Source organism: Meriones unguiculatus, chromosome X (assembly GCF_030254825.1).
Source record: "Meriones unguiculatus strain TT.TT164.6M chromosome X, Bangor_MerUng_6.1, whole genome shotgun sequence".
Taxonomy (NCBI): Eukaryota; Metazoa; Chordata; class Mammalia; order Rodentia; family Muridae; genus Meriones; species Meriones unguiculatus.
The window spans coordinates 91,591,857-91,611,369 of record NC_083369.1 but is presented as its reverse complement, the minus strand read 5'-3'; the positions used below and the strand labels follow the sequence as shown (position 1 = coordinate 91,611,369).

Below are 19,513 nucleotides of genomic sequence, written 5' to 3'. Positions count from 1 at the left end.
TAGTTATTCCAGCACCAATTGTTGAAAACATTATTTTCCGGTTATGTGGTCTTTGCTCTTTTGTTGATGATCAAATAATGTCAACTCTAAAGAGATCTATTTCTGAATAACACATTTGTTCAACTGATCTATTAGTCTGTTTCACCAATATTATACCACCTTAAGTATAGTAGCTTTATCCATGGCTGTCTCTGAAACTGCATATCCATGTATTTCCACACAGGTACTGAAACTATCTGTATACAAATGGTACATTAAGGAAGGGAGTCAGATTCCTCAGTAGGTAAGGATGTATGCCACTAAGCCTGAAAACTTGAGTTTGATTCCTGGGAGCCATGTGCTAGAAGGAAAGAACCAACTTTGGCCAAGTTGTCCTCTGATCTATATATATATATATATATACACCATGATACACAAAGATATAATTAAAAAGTGATACATGAAAAGTTTTTCCCCTTAAAAGTCTGAGTCAATGGAAAAACATATTTGATAAGCATAAAGACTCATATGCCTTGGTTTTTAATTTACCCAAGGGAGGCTCAATTTTGCTAAAAGTATCAACTTTACTCAAATTTTTATACTGATTTTAAAAAGCAATTTCATTCATTGGAAAGACTAGCAGCTAATGATAATTTCTAAAAGCTACAAACATCAGAGTAGACTACTTGCTGGACTGAGTTAGTTTTCTTGAGTGGTTAATTCAGTGAACACTGAAATGTAAATGTAGAATATTTGTGTGGTAGTTTTTATATGTGTGGTTATAGATGGTCACATCTTAAGGATCTAGTATTGAAGTCTTTTGTTTCAGTACTTATATTTTTCAACTACAAAAATACTTTATATATAAAAAGATTGTCATGCATAGTTGGAATGTAAATTATATAACCATACATATATATTTATGTTATATTTATGATATTTTAATCTGAAAATGTGTATTGCATTAAACAATATAGGAATCCTAATAATTTCCAGAATCTACTAATTTTTTCTTGTAAGGACAACTACTTCCAAATGATATCCTTTTCTCCATCAAGAGAGTTAACCAATTATTACCTACTTAGTGCTGAGTAATCAAGCACAGATTTTTGAAAACGCAAAGAAATTATCTTTAAATCATATACTTCAACCAACAACTTTAAATGGCAAGAATTTTTCTAAAATATCACAAAAATTGGACCACGAATGGCAATATACTAATGCAGTAGTTCTCAACCTTCCTAATGCAGTGACCCTTTAATACAGTTCCTCATGTTGTAGTAACCCCCAGCCATAAAATTATTTTTGTTGTTACTTCATAACTATGACTTTGATACTGTTATGAATTGTAACATAAATACATGTGTTTTCCAATGGTCTTAGGTGACCTCTGTGAAACAATCATTCAAAACCCCCCACACCTGAAAAGAGGTCATAACCCACAGCTTGAGAATCAATGCCCTAAGGAAACAAAAAGCTAACACAAAATGCTGACAATAAATATTTCTGCCTCTAGAGGTGAGCTGCTATCTAGGAAATGACTAGGATGGTGCTCATGTAAATAATAATAATAATAATAATAATAATAATAATAATAATAATAAATCAACTTAAATAGAGAAAAGTATATGAGAGGCAAAAATGGTAAAGCCCTGATCTTTCGCAAAGAATATTCTCCACCTCCCAAGAGAACCAGACCCTAACTGGTACCCCTCAGTCATGAAGCCTCCTGTCCTTGTCTTTCTCTTACACTTACAGAGACCAAGTCTTTAGGGGCTCTCTAATGTCACTTGATGGTATAATGTTCTTGTGGAATGTATACAATTTACCCTTGTTAATTCAAATGCTGATTTTTCCACCCCACTATCTGGTTTCAATCCAACATTGCATTGTGATGTTTATTCTAAGCATCACCTGTCTCAAGTTTGTGTAAACATGCCACCATTTGTTCTCTGTATTGTCAATAAAACAACCAGACAATGCTAAGCAAGGGAGAGAATAGAGTGGGACATCCTGGTCCAGAGGGGAGGAGAAAGAAATGAGTGGGAGGAGTCAGAGGGCAGAGATCAGCAGGAGAGGACTTGGAACAACAAGGAGAAATGAACCAGACCTAAGAAACAACTAAAAGCAATTATAATGTGGGAAATCTGAATGGGAGGAAACTGTGGGCTTGGGCTTGGAGGTTTAGGATAGAGTAAGTATTGCCCAGCATTGTGCTCTAGGTTAATTAAATAAATCACAGTCTCTGTGTTTTGGGTTTAGGAATAACCACTGCTTAACTAAAAGATAAATCAATAATAAATATTAATAATCAACAACAGTCGCCTAAACCTTTCTAGCCACAGTCAACACAGAAGGAGGCTACTTGGAAATGCTGCTTATTTAAGTGATTATTTATCCAAGTCTAACATTCTTTCATAATCCTAGCCTCAAGTTTTATCAGAAGACAAGATACAATTTTAGGTAAAAAGTGAGCTAAAAAGGCTTTAGTAGATTCTAAACTCTTGCGACAGTCTTGTTTCCATTTACCAAATTCTAGTCCATTGAAATTCTGCAAGAATTCTGTCAGCTCACAGAGGCTGTCACTAAGTATGAATCTGCTCATTTCTTGACACCGAAACATTAACCTTTATGCAAAGAAATGATTATTTTTCCACAGAATTCTTTTTGGAGAAGAAATTCTATTTGTAACTCAGGAGGACAGTTTCTATGTGGGTGTCAATTCCAAATGCTGCCCATAGGATAGAGGGTGGCAGATGGTAGTTCTATTGTTATGTAATTGCTGTCTGAAGAACCATCTTTTCAGGAAAACCACAAAACTTATGAAATGCTTAGGTTAAAAAAATTTAATAAAATTAATGAGCTGAATATGCTGGTGCATGCTAGTAATCCCAGGAGACGAAGAAAGAAGGACTGTAAATTCAAAGCCATCTTGAGGTGCCTAACTAGATCTGTCTCAAAATAATAACAAACCATATTATGGGGATGGGACAAGAATTCAGAAAGCCTAAAGGGATATGAAGTGTAAAGGTAAGAGAAATTGGAGATTGTTGACACAGTAAGCTGCTACAAAATGAAGTTTCAAGCTCACTTCTGAGATGCAATGAATCTCACTTTATGTTTCTATCAATTCAGTAAACAAAGTGTCTCTTATTTAGAGCCTTGACTGTTGCCTATACCACACTCTATGACTGGTTTTCATTTAAAAACCTTTACTGTATCAAGTATTGTCTTTCTCCTCCAAACTGTCAATTGCCACTTCAATGCTGGCTCTTTTCTCTGATATATGAATCTATTTGAATCAGCTGTATCTAAAATATATCCTTCATTTGAAAAAAAAAACAGAAAAAAATGTTTTGGGTGATTTCTGTAATAATAAGGAATAGAAATGGAGAATAGATGGAAAGGAAAATAAAGAAGAACATGAACAGAGATAGGGAGATGAAAAAAGAAAGAACACCCTCTTTTGTAAAATAACTTTTATTCGCCTGATTCACCTCTAGGGTTAGTGCCTCCATCTGCTAACCTAGACTTAGTCCTGGAAACTTCTAGTCTCTGTACTCTAGGCCTAGAATGTTTTCAGCCTCTGAGACTGACTGCTGAATAAGCTCACCTTTCTAGCTCTTTCTGAGCTCTGGCTGGCTGTTCTGGCTCAGACTCCTCTCCCAACTGACTTGAGTCAAACTGGCTTCTTTCAGTTTCTTCCTGAATAGCTCTGCCTGGCCTCAAACTAACTGCAACAATCTGTTCACATCTTCTGGTTCTTTCTCATTCTCTGGTCATTCTGTCTTCACCCATATCTAGTTTGTTCTCTCTTGGCAATCTGTCTCTGTACAACTGTCCTGGTAAAATTGCCTCTCCTCCCTCTCCCTCTGTGTGCTGCTCCCTTTTAAGTCACCTCTCCATCTACATTCTCGTGAGAGTTGGGCATATCCTAATCTTTCAACTTTCTCTGATTCATAACTTTGTCTGCTTCTGAATTAGATACCACATTCAAACAGGGCCACCTCCTTCTACGAAGTAACTTTACCTTGATTGTTTGAGATTAAAAGTGTGTACTAAGAGTATGTCTGCATTCCAGCCACAGTGTTTTCTATTGATTACCCTCACTTTCATGGCAGCCCATACTGAGTGCCTTCAAGACCATATGTTTTTTGTTTTGTTTTGTTTTTCACTCAGGAAAGTTTCATTTTTCTCCTCCTTTGCTTGTCATATTTCTCTTGCTAGACATCCTGTGGGTGACAAAAAACAAACAAACAAACAAAAAACCCAAATCCAAAATACCCCCCAAAAAACATACAAAGAAAAACATTTATTTTCCCAACAATTTCTTATATACCACCATACACCCCCCTATTCATATATCTGTGTTAGCTGGGACTCTTCTACCTTCCTCCATTATTATATTATACCCAGATAGATCTCTAAGTTCTTGCTATTCAGGATAGCTATGAGCCAATAGCTTTGGCATGAGGAGTTTAAGTGTCCAGGCTCATAGCACTGAATTAGAATTTGTTTTCACAGCATTTTCCAAGTGATTTGTAGGAACATTCAAATTTAAGATGTTTGGGTCTCGGATTTTTCTCTCCTTTTCTCATTTTATCATGTGTGAGCATGATATGGTTCTTGCCATGTGCGTCTATATTTCTATACGACTAGCCATCTTCTACCTCTTCTATTTGTCTACCTAAACCTTACTTATCCTTTAGTGTGTAGAGGGGTCCCATGTAGTCCCAGCTGGTTTTGAACATGTTGTAGAGTCATGGATGACAACAAATTTCTGATTCTTCTGTCTCTACTTCCCTGATGCTGGGATTACAGGAGTATGCCACCATGCACAGTTTTCCTCATTTACTCTTTAAGGTTCAGTTGCTATCATCTGTTCAATGATGCCTTCTTCAGCCATCATTCAACTACACGTGTTCAGCTGTGCTATAAGCGTCTAAGACTTTACCAAGTTCAAATAACTATTTATTAAGCACTCACAGTAACCTTTTTCTCCTTATCTGACTTGTGTAGGTTACTATCTTTGCTATTAGAATGCAATCTCCTCAAGGTAGTTATTCTTTCATATGGAATTTTATCACCAACACCTAGAACAATGGCTGGCACAAAAAGGTAACAAATCTATGTGAGCATATAATAAATAAATGACTAATTGCATATAGTAAAAATCATCCCTTTTCACTGCTGATGGGAACCTTCAGCTTGAACAATCTTAAAAAATGGTTGGAGAAAACAATAAGAACTTTTAAACTCCTTTACCATATGGTAATTTATGGGGTTATGGACTTCTTATGTGAATCTATCTGCCTCCATGTATTGCCCTAAGTTAAAAAGCTGTACCTTTCTCCAACATTTCCAGAGAATTAGAATCCAAATTGAAAAAGGTATTTGAGGTTTAAGCCAATAATATGAAGACAGTAGATGAGGGGCCTGCTACATAGAAAAATATGGGAACAAGATAGTGTTTTCTGATGTTGAGAGTAATTAAAGAACTAAGTAAGTGTTGCTTCAGGATATGAGGCCCAGCCAAGGGCTAAAATAAGCCTGATTCTGGGATACCTCACTCAGAATGATCTTTTCCAATTCCATCTATTTGCCTGCAAATTTCATGACTTCCTTTATTTTTAGCTGAGTAGCATTCCATTATGTAAATGCTCCACAATTTCTGTATTCATTCTTCAGTTGAAAGACATCTAGGTAGATTTCAGATTCTAGCTACTACAAATAAAGCTGTTATGAACATAGCTGAGCAAATGTCCATGTTGTATGGTTGAGCATTTTTCAGATATATGTTGAGGAGTGCTATATCTTTGTCTTGATGTAGCACTATTCCCAGCTTTCTGAGAAAGCACCAGATTGATTTCCAAAGTAGTTGTACAAGCTTACATTCCCACCAGCAATGGAGGAGGGTTCCCTTTTCTCTACATCCTCTCCAGCATGTATTGTCATTGAGTTTTTTATCTTAGCCATTCTGGTGGGTGTGAGATGGAATCTCAGAGTCATTTTGATTTGCATTTCTATGATGACCAAGGATGTTGTTCATTTCTTTAAGTGTTTCTCTTCCATATGATTATTCCTCTATTGAGAATTCTCTGTTTAGCTCTGTACCCCATTTTTTAATTGGATTGTTTGTTTGGCTGGTGTTTCTTCAGTTCTTTATACATTCTGCCAGATGCTGGGTTGATGAAGATCTTTTCTCAATCTGTAGGCTGTAATTTTGTTCTTTACAGTGTGCTTTGCTTTACAAAAGATTTTCAGTTTCAAGAGGTTCCATTTATTTATTGATTGTTGATCTTAGAACCTGAGCTCTTGGTGTTCTGTTCAGGAAGTTGTCTCCTGTGTGAATGAGTTCAAGGTTCTTGCCCATTTTTTCTTCTAACTGATTTAGTGTGTCTGGTTTTATGTTGAAGTCTTTGATTCACTTGGAGTTTACTTTTGTGAATGGTGATATGTATGGATCTATTTTCATTTTTCTACATGTAGACATACAGTTAGAATAGCACCATTTGTTGAAGATGCTGTCTTTTTTTCCCAATATATGATTTTGGCTTCTTTGTAAAAAACAAAACAGGTATCGGTAGGTGTGTGGGTTTATTTCTGGGTCTTTGATTTGATTCCATTGATCCTTCAGTCTGTTTCTATGCCAGTACCATGATGTTATTATTGTTGCTCTATAGTGCAGCCTGAGATCAGGGATGGAGATACCTCCAGAAAATCTTTTTATCACACAGGATAGAAAATGATGCATCAACCAATGACCACACAAAGAGAGGACTTAGACCTATAACCCACAGTCTCCATGTGGGCTCTCTAGTAAGAGAAGAGACAGTCTCTGACATGAACTCGGTTACCTGCTCCTTGATCACTTATCCCTGGTGGGGCAACCTAGCTAGCCTACAGGGAAAGAGGATCTAGGCAGTCTTAATGGGCCCTGATAGGCTAGGGTCACACAGTAGGGGAGGAGGACTTCCCCTATCAGTAGACTAAGAGAAGAAGGATAGGAGAAGAAGTGAGAGGGAAGATGGGAATGGGTGGAGATAAGAGAGGGGGCTAACAACTGGAATAAAAATTAATAAATTGCAAATAATAAGAACAACAATAAACACTACACATAAACTTTTAAAAAAAAGTCTGAAATATTTTGGTAGTATTGTAGTTTCCTAGCCCGTTAAAAAAAGGGATCATGATCACTCACCATACACTTGTACAAACCATTGCCAACATTTCTCCTGGTTGTATTGTACATTATTCTTTGGGTTCTTTAGTCCTTCCATCATGAACAAACTCTCTATCAGCTTTAAGGACCACCCAACCTACTTCCTGTCTTTATGGATTTCCTTTTGTATTTTTAATTATTACTGTTTATTACAATTTATTTACCTTGTATCCTGGGTGTAAGCCCCCTCTCTCACCTCCTCCTAATCCCACCTTCCCTCCCCTTTCTCCCTGTATACCTCTCCCCTAGTCCACTGATAGGGGAGGACTTACTCCCCTTCTATCTGACCCTAGCCTATTAGGTCTCATCAGGACTGGCTGCATTGTCTTCTTCTGTGGCCTGGCAAGGCTGCACCCTCCAGAGGGAGGTGAACAGAGAGCCTGCCACTAAGTTCATGCTGGAGACAGCCCCTGCTCCCCTTACTAGGGAACCGCCTTGGAGACTGAGTCTATGGGCTACACTGGAGCAGGGGTATTAGGCCCTCTCCATGCATGGTCCTTGGCTGGGGTTTCTGTCTATGCAGAGCTAGCAGTGCCCAGTATTTTTGGCTCTGTTGGTCTCCATGGGGAGCTCCTATCTTCTCCAGGTCTTTCTATCTCCCACTTCTTTCATAAAATTCCCAGCATTCTGCCCAAAGTTTGGCTATGAGTCTTAGCCTCTACTTCAATACATCCAACAGAACAGTCTTTCAGCGGCCATCTGTGGTAGACTCCTGTCCTCTTCTCTGTCTTTTCCTACTTCTGATGTCTATTGCCTTTTAACCTTCTGAATGAGGATTGAGCATCTTCCCTAGGGTCTTCCTCGATGTTTAGCTTCTTTAGGAATACAGATTTTAGTATGTTTATCCTATATTATATGTTTAATAACCACTTAAGAGTGAGTATATACCATGTGTGTCTTTCTGCTTCTGGGCTATCTCGCTCAGGATCTTTTCCAGTTCTATCTATTTGCCTGCAAATTTCATGATTTCCTTGTTTTTAATTGCTGAGCAGTATTCCATTATGTAGATGTACCAGAATTTTCTGTATCCATTCCTTCATTGAGGGGCATCCAGGTTGTTTCCAGATTCTGGCTATTACAAATAGAGCTGCTACAAACATGGTTGAGCAAATGTCCTTGTTGTATGGTTGAGCATATTTCAGAAATATACCTAGTAGTGGTATAGCTGGATCTTGAGGTAGCACTATTCCTTATTTTCTAAGAAAGTGCCAGATTGATTTCCAAAGTGGTTGTACAAGTTTACATTCCCACCAGCAGTTCAGGAGGGTTCCCCTTTCTCCACAACCTCTCCAGCATGTGTTGTCACTTGAGGTTTTGATCTTAGCCATTCTGATGGGAATAAGGTGAAATATCAGAGTTGTTTTGATTTGCACTTCCCTGATAGCTAAGTATGTTGAGCATTTCTTTAACTGTTTCTCTGCCATTCCATATTCCTCTATTAAGAATTCTCTGTTTAGCTCTGTACCCCAATTTTTTAATTGGATTACTTGATTTGTTGCTATTTAACTTCTTGAGTTCTTTATATATTCTGGATATTAGCCCTTTGTCAGATATAGGTTTGGTGAAGCTCCTTTCCCAATCTGCAGGCTGTTGTTTTGTTCTGATGACAGTGTCCTTTGCTTTATAGAAGCTTGTCAGTTTCATGAAATCCCATTTATTGATTGTTGATCTTGGAGCCTGTGCTGTTGGTGCTCTGTTCAGAAAGCTGTCTCCTGTGCCAATGAGGTCAAGGCTCTTCCCCATTTTTTCTTCTAACCAGTTTATTGTGGCTGGTTTTATGTTGAGTTGTTTTTTTTTTTTTCCACTTGGACTTTAGTTTTGTGCAGCGTGATAAATGGGGGGGTGGTCTATTTGCATTTTCAACATGTATACAGACATCCACTTAGACCAGCACCATTTGTTCAAGATGGTATATTTTTTTCAACTGTATGGTTTTGGTTTCTTTTTCAAATTCAAGTATTCGTAGGTTTGTGGGTTTTCTTCTGGGTTGTATATTCAATTACACTGATACTCCAGCCTGTTTCACTGCCAGTTTTTATTACTGTTGCTCTATAGTATAGTTTGAGATCTAGGATGAGATAACTCCAGAAGATCTATTATTTTAGAGTATTGTTTCAGCTATTCTGGGTTTGTTTGTTTGTTTTTCTATATGAAATTGAGAATTTTCTTTCAAGGTCTGTAAAAAATTGTGTTAGTATTTTGATGGTAATTGCATTGAATCTGTACATTGCTTTTCATAGGATGGCCATTTTCCCTATGTTAATCTTACCAATCCATGACCATTTGATATCTTCTTCAATTTCTTTCTTCAAAGACTTGAAATTTTGTTTCATACAAGTCTCTCACTTGGTTAGAGTTACAGCAATGTACTTTATGTTATTTGTGGCTATTTTTGAAGGGTGTTGTTTCTTAATTTCTTTCTCAGCCCTTTTGTCTTTTGTATACAGGAAGGCTATTGGTTTTTTTGTTTGTTTGTTTGTTTTGTTTTTTGAGTTAATTTTGTATCCAGCCATTTTGCTGAAGGTGTTTATCAGCTGTAGGAGTTCTCTGGTAGAATTTTGGGCTCACACATGTATACTATCATATCATCTGCAAATAGTGATAATTTGACTTCTTCCTTTCCACTCTGTATTCCCTTGATCTCCTTTAGTTGTCTTATTGTCATAACTAGGACGTCAAGTATTGTGTTGAAGAGAGGAGAGAGTGGGCAGCCTTGCCTTGTCCCTCATTTCAGTGGGACTGATTTAACTTTCTCTCCATTGAGTTTGATGTTGGCTATAGGCTTGCTCTATATTGCCTTTACGATGTTCAGGTAAGTGCCTTGTATCCCTAATCTCTGCAGGAATTTAAACATGAATGCGGGTTGGATTTCTTCAAATGATTTTTTGACATCTAAGGAGATGATCATGTGTTTTTTTTTTCCTTTTGTTTGTTAATGTGGTGGATCACATTGATGGATTTCTGTATATCGAACCACCCCTGCATACCTGGGATGAAGCCTACTTGGTCATAGTGGATGATATCTTTTATGTGTTCTTGGATTTGGTTTGCAAAGTATTTTATTGAGTATTTTTATGTCAATGTTCATAAAAGAAATGGGTCTGAGGTTCTTATGTTGGCTCTTTGTGTGGTTTAGGTATCAATGTGACTGTGGTCTCATAGAATTAGTTTGGTAATATTCCTTCTGTTTTTATTTTGTGGAATACTTTGAAGAGTATTGGCATCAGCTCTTCATTGAAGGTCTGGTAGATTTTTGTGCAGTAACCATCAGGCCCTGGGATTTTTTGGACAGGGAGACTTTTGATGACAGCTATTTCTTTGGGGATATAGCACTGCTTATTCTCTTTACCAGATCTTGGTTTAGCTTTGGTAAACGAAATCTATCAAGAAAATTGTCCATTTCAGTTAGATTTTCAAATTTTGTGGTGTACAGGCTTTTGAAATAAGATCTGATAATTCTTTGAATTTCTTCAGTGTCTGTCATTGTGTTCCCCTTTTAATTTCTGATTTGGCAGATTTGGATAGTCTCTCTCTGCCTTTTAGTTAGTCTGGATAAGGGTTTTATAGCTTGATGATTTTCCCAAAGAATCAGCTCTTGGTTTCATTGATTGTTTCAATTGTTCTCTTTGTTTCTAATTTATTGATTTCAGCACAGAATTTGATTATTTCCAACTGACTACTCCTCTTGGGTATGTCTGCTTCTTTTTTATCTAGGGCTTTCAGGTGTGCCATTAAGTTGCTTGTATGAGATATGTCAAACTTCTTTTTGAAGGCACCTAGTGCTTTGAACTTTCCTCTTAGCACTGCTTTCATTGTGTCCCGTAAGTTTGGTTAAGTTTTGCCTTCATTTTCAGTGAATTTAAGGAAGTCTCTAATTTCTTTTTTTTTTTTTAATTTCTTCTCTGATCCAGCTGTCATTTAGTAGACTGTTATTTAGTTTCCAAGCATGTGCAGGCTTTTGTTATTTCTGTTCTTGTTGAGGTCTAGTTTTAAACCATGGTGGTCTGATATGTTATAAAGGAATATTTCAAACTTTATTAAGGCTTGTTTTGTGTGTGACTATATGGTCAGTTTTGGAGAAGGTTCCGTGAGGTACTGAGAAGGTACAACTCTTTTGAGTTTGGGTGAAAGGTTCTGTAGACATATATTAGGTCCATTTTATTTAGGACCTCTGTAAGTGTCATTATTTCCATATTTACCTTCTGTCTAGATGATCTGTCCCTTGGTGAGAGTGGAGTGTTGAAGTCTCCCACTATTAAGGTGTTGGGTTCAATGCGTGGTTTGAGCTTTAATAATATTTCATTTATGAATCCAGGTGCTCTTAATTTTGGTGCTACATGTTCACGATTGTGATACTCTCCTGTTGGATTTTTCCTTTGATGAGAATGAAATGTCCCTCATCTTTTTTGATTGGTTGAAAGTCTATTTTATTAGATATTAGAACAGCTACTCCAGCTTGTTTTCTAGGTCTGTTTGCTTGAAATACCTTTTCTAGCCATTTATTCTTAGGTAGTGTCTGACTTTGTTTCAGAGGTGTGTTTCTTGGATGCAGCAGAGTATTGGATCTTGTTTCTGCAACCATTCTGTTAGTCTGTGTATTTTTATTGGAGAATTAAGTCCATTGATGCTGATAGTAGTGAACAGTGAATGTTTGTTCCTTTTATTATAGATTTGGTGGTGACTGTGTGTTTGTGTGCTTGTTTTCTTTTGATTTTTCTGTTGTGAGCTTATCTATGTTTTGTATTTTCTTGGCTGTAGTTCATTTCGTTAGATTGGAGTATTCCTTCTAGTATCTTCTGAAAGGGTGGGTTGCTGTGTAGGCATTGTTTAAGTTTATTTTTGTCTTGGAATATTTTTTTCCTCCATTTACATTGACTGAAAGTTTTGCTGGGTATAGTAGTCTGGTTTGACATCTGTGTTCTCTTAAGAGTCTGCATGACATCTGTCCAGGCCTTTCTGGCTTTCATAGTTTCTATTGAGAAGCTGATGTGATTCTGATAGGTCTACATTTGTATGTTACTCGGATTTTTTTCCCTTGCTGCTTTTAATATTTTTTCTTTGTTCTGTATACTTACTCTTTTGACTATTATGTGATGTGAGAAGTTTCTTTTCTGGTCTAGTTTATTTGGTGTTCTGCAAGCCTCTTGTATGTTTATTGGCATCTCCTTCTTTATGTTGGAAACATTTTCTTCTATGATTTTCTCGAAAATATTTTCTGGGTGTTAAAGCCTGGAATCTTCTTTTTTGTCTATTCCTATTATTCTTAGGTTTCATCTTTTCATGGCGTCCTTGATTTCTTGGATGTTTTGTTTGTAACTCTTCTGATTTTGTTCTGCTTTGAGAGATGTTCTAATTTTTGCAATTGTATCTTCAGCACCTGATAGTCTCTCTTTCATCTCTTGTATTCTGTTGGTGATGCTTACCTTTGTGGTTTGTCATCTCTTCTCTAAGTTCTCCAGCTCCAGAGTTATCTCTATTGTGTTTTCTTTATTGATTCTAATTCTGATTTCATATCTTGCACCATTTCCTTCATCTGCTTGAGTGTGGATTCCTGTCTTTCCACAATGGCATCTATTTTTTGATTGTTTCCTCTTTATGTGCCTCTTATAACTGGATAAGCATAGATTTAAAATCATTTTCCTATACTTCTGATGAATTAAAATATCCATTTATTTTAGAGGTTGCTGGTGAAGCCATGATATCCTGATTTTTGTTTGGATGTATTCTTATGCCAGCCTCTAGCCATCTGATGGTCCAAAGCCTATGCTGTTTGTTCCTGGAGCCTGTACTGCAGACTGGGTCTGTCTGTCTCTTCAGTCTGGAATATTCTTCAGGACGATGAGAGAGGCCCACCGGTTTGAGAGTGTGTGTTGCTGTTTCAGATGTAGGTAATGGAGGAAGATCACAGGCGCATACATGCAAGCACAGGAGTGTGTGTGGGATTGTGCCTGCCTGGAAGGGTAGAGTGTAATGGAGGAGTTTAAGCACTGGCTGCAGTGTAGGCATACTTTGTGCGCACAGTGCAAGTGTGGAGGTGCCCTGAATGGCTCAGTGGCCCACAGGCCTGTCTAGGTATTGTGCTCCAAAAGCTCAGATCTGTCTGAGCTGCACCATCTTGGCTCCAGAAATTGTTTCCAGGAAATGTTTGGCTGGACTCCTTTGGGAGACCCACAGAACAGGTGCTTCAATGTTGAGTACTCTGTCCCAGGGTTCCCTATGTTGTCCACAATGGAGGTATGGGTGTGAGGGGTCCAGTGTCTGGCTCCTAGAGTAGAGGGACCCTGGATCTGGGGCTCTGTAGGCACTCTCTCACAGAGGCACCTACTTGCAGGCTTATGTGGAAAGTGCAGAGGTCCTGAGTGCACTCACTAGCAATGGTGTGTGGAAAGCACAGAGGACCCATGTGCACTCACTCACAGGAGTATGCAGTAAGCTCAGAGGTTTCACAGTTTCTACTCTCATATTTGGGTCCCCTGTTTGGCCATTAGAGTAAGGCGGCCTCATATCTGGTGTCATGCACCCCCTGCGGCTGGGATTATGCACTCCCCACAGCTGCCACAGCTCTGAGAAGCCACTGGAGCAAGGGAAGGTGCAGGGGAAAGTGGAGGAGATCCTTAGTTTGCCCTTCTCGGACCCCAGAAACATTCACAGGGGGCCTGTATCCAATCTCTCCCCTCTTGCCCCAGAAGCCTGGAAGTCAATGCTCTGGCTTCAGCTGCCTATCTACTCACCAATTTTGGAGTTTGGGATGCTCTTCCCTTCAGAAACAGTGTGCACTCATTGTCACCACATTGGAGTTCCCCCTCTATGGATTTCCTTAATCTGGAATTTCACATTAATGGAGTAATACGTTGGCATTGAAAAACTTTTTTGTGACTTAGCTAATGGTTTCAAGGTTCATCCATCTTGCAGCATGCATCAGCCCTTCATTCTTTTTTATGGCCAAGTATCATCTGAGTTGTTTCCAGTTTGAAGCTACTGTAAATAGTGCCGCTTTGAACAATCAAGTACAAGGCTTTCTGTACAAACATTTTCCTCTGTGATTGGATAGTAGAGTTGTTGGATGGGATAGTAATTTTATATGTAATTTTTGCAAAACTGCCAGCTTGTTTGTAAAGCAGTTACAGTATAACAAACATAGTAGAAAGATTCCAATTTCTCTATAGTCTCACTAACATTGTTTATTTCTTAATTTTTTTATTTTAACCAATCTAAAGAATGTAAAGGTTTTTCTTGAAATTTTTATTTTCCATATTACTTAAGGGTTTTTATGTGCTAACTAGACAACTGTATATTTTCATTAGTTCCTTTTGTTTCTGACCTATAGATTTTTATCTTGTCATAGTTATGCCCCAAACTCATTAGTCAGATCTGTACAGACTGATATATATTATACAATAAAACCTTATACTTTCACATACCTGTCAATAAGCACTTATAATGAAAGGTGGTGGGACAAAAACCCAGAAGGAATTTTCATGATTGCAAAAAGCAGATTAAATTTTTTTGCTCCAGTATTTCTGACAAGAACAACTAACTGATCAATCATGTATTCAATTACATCAGAAACTAACCAAAGCAATGAAAACTTCTGGGGTTTAATATACTAGAAAGAAGAAAGGTCTCTAAGGAAAAATTTGAAGCTGAATTTTTTCCCACAAAATATTTACTGAAATGAAAGTGGATATGAAGAGATTAAAACTTCAAACAAAACTTTTAGCAATCTCTCAAACCTGTTGTGTATGTGAGTAAATATTGACAGTCAGCCTCAAAATGGCCCTGGTATAGATCACAAGGTTTCTGGCAGCAGCATAAAGGACTTGAGGAGCAAATATGACTAAAAAATGGACTGATCCCTCACAAAGACTGAAGGACAGATTTCAATTAACTGAGGTTGTGATTCATTCACGTTGATTTGCTAGTTCATGGCACTGACATGAACAAAGTAAAATAACTTGTCCAATGCTTCAAATCATGTCTAGTTCTATATATGTATAACTAGAGTAAGTTAAATCTAGCATGGCCTGTCAAAAAGAAAGTAAAAAATTACCTATATCCAAGTATCAATGGGTTATAAAAATAAACTAGAAGTGATACACATTTAGAATTACTTAACAAAGCATAAAATCATAATAAATCTATGAAATTATATGGTGAGATGTGATTAATGATAGAGATTTTAAAAACTCAAATGAAAATTCTAGAAGTGAAGAATACACTTAGAATTAAGGAGTCATGGGCTGGCAATATGACTTAGCGGATAAAGGCCCTTGCTGCCAAGCCTGACAATGAGTTCAGTTACTGGAGCAAATGTGGAAAGATGACTCAACCAAGTTGTCTTCTGATGTCCACACATGCACTATGGCACATATACCTACTACATAAATAATAAATGTAATGAAAATAACCAATGGGTAGATTTAATAGCAGATTAGACAGTCATAAATATAATTTATACTGATTAGAAGAAAAGTTAGCGGCAAGCACTCAAGTGAAAATAATTAATGACCATGCAAAAAAAAAAAAAAAAAAAGGAGACAGAAAGGGAAGGAGAGAGGGGCACAAAGGAAGAAGGGAGAATGGAGATAGAGAGAAAAAGGTAATATTTGAATCAATATAAGCTAAATATTTCCCAAATTACTGAAATATCAAATCAGACTCAGGAACTCTAATAGGATAAATATAAAAATATTCATATCATATTAAAATGGCTGAACAATACAAAGGTAAAGAGAAAAGTAGTCAGATATAAGCAAACAAACATGACCCATCTTAACAGAAACAACGAAAATAAAAACTAGAAGAGAAAAGAATGATAATATCAAATTGACAAGCAAATAACTTCGGATAGACATCCATATCCAAAGGTGAAGCTAAGAGAAAAATACCTTATGAATACTTCTAGGGTTTAAGATATTAGAAAGAAGAAAGAGGAAGATACCAACGAATACTTATGAGAAGAAAAAACAAAACAGAAAAATAATAACTGAAATGAAACAAAAGAAAAAAATGAGAGACCATGTTACCAGTAGATCTAGTATAAAGGAGATGCCAAAAATAGTATTTCAGGCTCATTAGATAATTATCCCACAGGGGGAAAAAAAACTGTAAGAACAGGACCAGAAGGATAAAAATCTGCCCAATTTAAAAATATTATTTCTTTTATTTTTTGAGATTATGTTTTGATTACATCATTTCCCTTTTTCCTTCTTTCCCTCCAAACATTCCTGTATACGCTTCATTATTCTATTTCAAATTCATGGCCTCTTTTTCATTAATAGTCATTGCATGTGTATGTATGGATGTATATATGTATGCATGTGTGTATGTGTGCATGTATGTATGTATGTATGTGTGTATGCATGTATGCAAAATGTATTTTTATACACACACACATCCCCCTACAGCGTTATTCATTTTTATGTTTTCAGAGCTGACCATTTGGTATAGGATAACCAATTGGTGTGCACTTTCCTCTGGGGAAGAATATTTCTCCCTATCTCTACCCATCTTTGTTTATTTATCTGTTTGTTTGTTTTTTTCGAGACAGGGTTTCTCTGTGTAGTATTGGCTGTCCTGGACTCCCTTTGTAGACAAGGCTGGCCTCCAACTCACAGAAATCCACCTGTCTCTACCTCTGTCTCTCAGAGTACTGGGATTACAGGCATGTGCCACTGCACCTGGTTTATTTCTTCCTATCTCAGCATGCCTTAATTAACTATAGTTTTTCTTGTGTTTATTTTATTTAAATGTTTGAATGCCTGCTGCTTGCAAATACCAAAAAGAAAATAAACATAGTTGCAAGGTCAAATTACATTACTACAGCAAAACTTGTTTTACAGACATAACCAGTACCAGTAGATATTCTAGTCTGTCAAAATTTTCAAGTCTTAGTTACAAAGACATTACTTTTATCATTTTTTTTTTTTTTTTTTTTTTGTTCATGAACATAAGCTACTTTTGCAGATGTTTACTCAGGAATTGAAGACCTTTCCTGAAATACAAACTTAAATTTTATTGAGTTGTCAGACTGCCAGAACAAATATTTTGGCTCATCAGTTACATGATGATGGCACATCACGTAACTATGCCACATGATGTCGGCATAGCTACATTCCCTGGAGATCTTGAATCATTTTTCCTTTTTCCCTCCCCAGATATACTTCAGTTTCTTGGCTAAGGACTTCCATAAGACTGCCTATTGGTAGTCTTTTGGTGCTCAAAAATGTTGCACTTATTTCACGGTAAAGACTTATTGTAAGAATTTTACAGGTGCTAATCACTTAATTCTATCACTGTTATAATATAAATATAAAGTAGATGGTGTTACTCTCCTTGTGTACTGATATTCAATAACCTCCCTGGTACTGCTCAACTCAGTGAACAGTGCTTAAAACATAAGTAGTCTTGTTCTGGAAGCTTGGTCTCAACCAGTAGGCTTTTCTACCTAAATAAACACTGGGTCTATTTCTCAGTTTCTCCTTTTTAATCTGTACTGTCAATGAGAGACAAGAAAAAGTCTGCTATCTTTACAACTACCCAGAACCCCACTGGGACTAGAGAATCTTCCCTGACTCTTGTCAAGCTCATCAAACTTCTTTCCACTGAGGCCACATTTCTACCTGTTTTGTACTATATGAGTAATACATATCTAAAGACCCCTTTGAAATTATACTGTCTATGCCCAGAAAGGAGATAAGCCACACTAAGCTTGTTTCTAGGAATCACCTCTCAGGTTACAAGCAATGCCCAGAAAGAAGTAGGGCAGGGGCCTACTTCTCTATCTGCTCTACCAACTTGTCTTCCTCCTTCCTTATCACCTTGTCTCAGGCAGAGAGAAGAAGCATCAGTGAGTTGAACTGAACAAGAAAACTCTTTGGCTTTGATAGTCAGATGAAGAAGGAAGCTCCTGCACTCATGTGTGGGGCCCTCCAATATGCTGTCTCAAGGCCATTCAAATGCAATGCAGAGGGTCTCCATTTAGCTACATATCTAAAGCTAGGGAAGGCAGAGCAACATAAATGCAGTGTCCATGGACAGTGAGCTTTGTAAACAATCAGCTATGGTCACTGAACCTACTGCTGTCTAAAAAAAAGCTATTGTGTTTTCTCTCTTTGCTAACAGACAGACATTCTAACCTCTATTAATCATCTCAGTGCCCATAATTCTCAGTAAACCACCCATCCATCTGTTTATCCTTCTGTGTTTTCAAATGCATTATTCTATGCTTACTATAGGCCAACAATAAGTTTTTGGTATTTGGTATTGAAAATTTCAATAATGGAAGCCTTCAGTTAGCTCTAATTTTATCATTCTACCAATATTCTAGTTTTACATAAAAAGAAATATTAAATTGATATTACCTGATAAACTATTGGTGGACAAAGCCAAAGATCTTGTATTATTCACTAATGTCTGGCATAGAGTGTATTTGAAATCTTTGTGTGGCTATAATAAAGTACCTAAAATAATCAAATATAAAAGATAGAAGGGTTCTTTTGGAGCCTGTGGAAAGGTGGTACATTACAGCAGGGAATATGTGATGAAAGGGACATCTTCATGGCAGTCAGAAAACAGAGAGGAAGGGCTCAGACCTCCAACATCTCATTTAAGGACACGCACCAATGATGTAAACTGGGAAACTGGGCACAGTGGAATGTAACTTTCCCAGTAATGCCACAGATTGACAAACATATCTTAAACACAATGTCCAAACTAGTTGTAGGCATTCAATAGTTATGTCTTTTATAAGTTAGTAACACAAATTTGTTATTAAACCAATAAAAAAACATAGGGAAAACAATGTTAATCTTCTTAATTTACTAGCCCATCATCAATGCATGGATGTATACATATACATAGAAACATTTCCTCTAATTATGTTGATATTTGCATCCTGATCTCTATGCACAATATGACACAGAAAATGTTCATAGAAGCAGATAATAACTCCATGTATGAAGTGTAACGCAATGAAAACTAATTCTCAGAGACCCTAAAGGCATGAACTTATTGTCCTAATATTCTGTTAACATAATGAATACCATTATATTTGCACTAATCCTGGTGTGAGATGTACTGAATTGATGTTTCATACTCTTTCTCCTAGAAAAGATTCAATTCCATTCTGTTCACTGCGTCTAAATCATTGTCAGGTCTTTTGAAGTATAATTAAGAGATGCCAGAAATAACTTTCAATATGTCATAAGCAGTAACAGCTACTTACATATGGAAATATAAGGATTCTCTTTAAACCTTCTTTCTTAGTCGTCCACATAATGGCTAAGTAAAGAAGGAGCCCTGATGAGAAAA

General features: G+C 36.9%; 1 protein-coding gene across 1 annotated transcript in view; it reads right to left on the bottom strand.

Moving 5' to 3' along the window:
• The window catches only part of Xk (X-linked Kx blood group antigen, Kell and VPS13A binding protein), a 65,022-nt gene that overhangs the window by 7,677 nt on the left and 37,832 nt on the right, over positions 1-19,513 (bottom strand). The window lies entirely within an intron of this gene.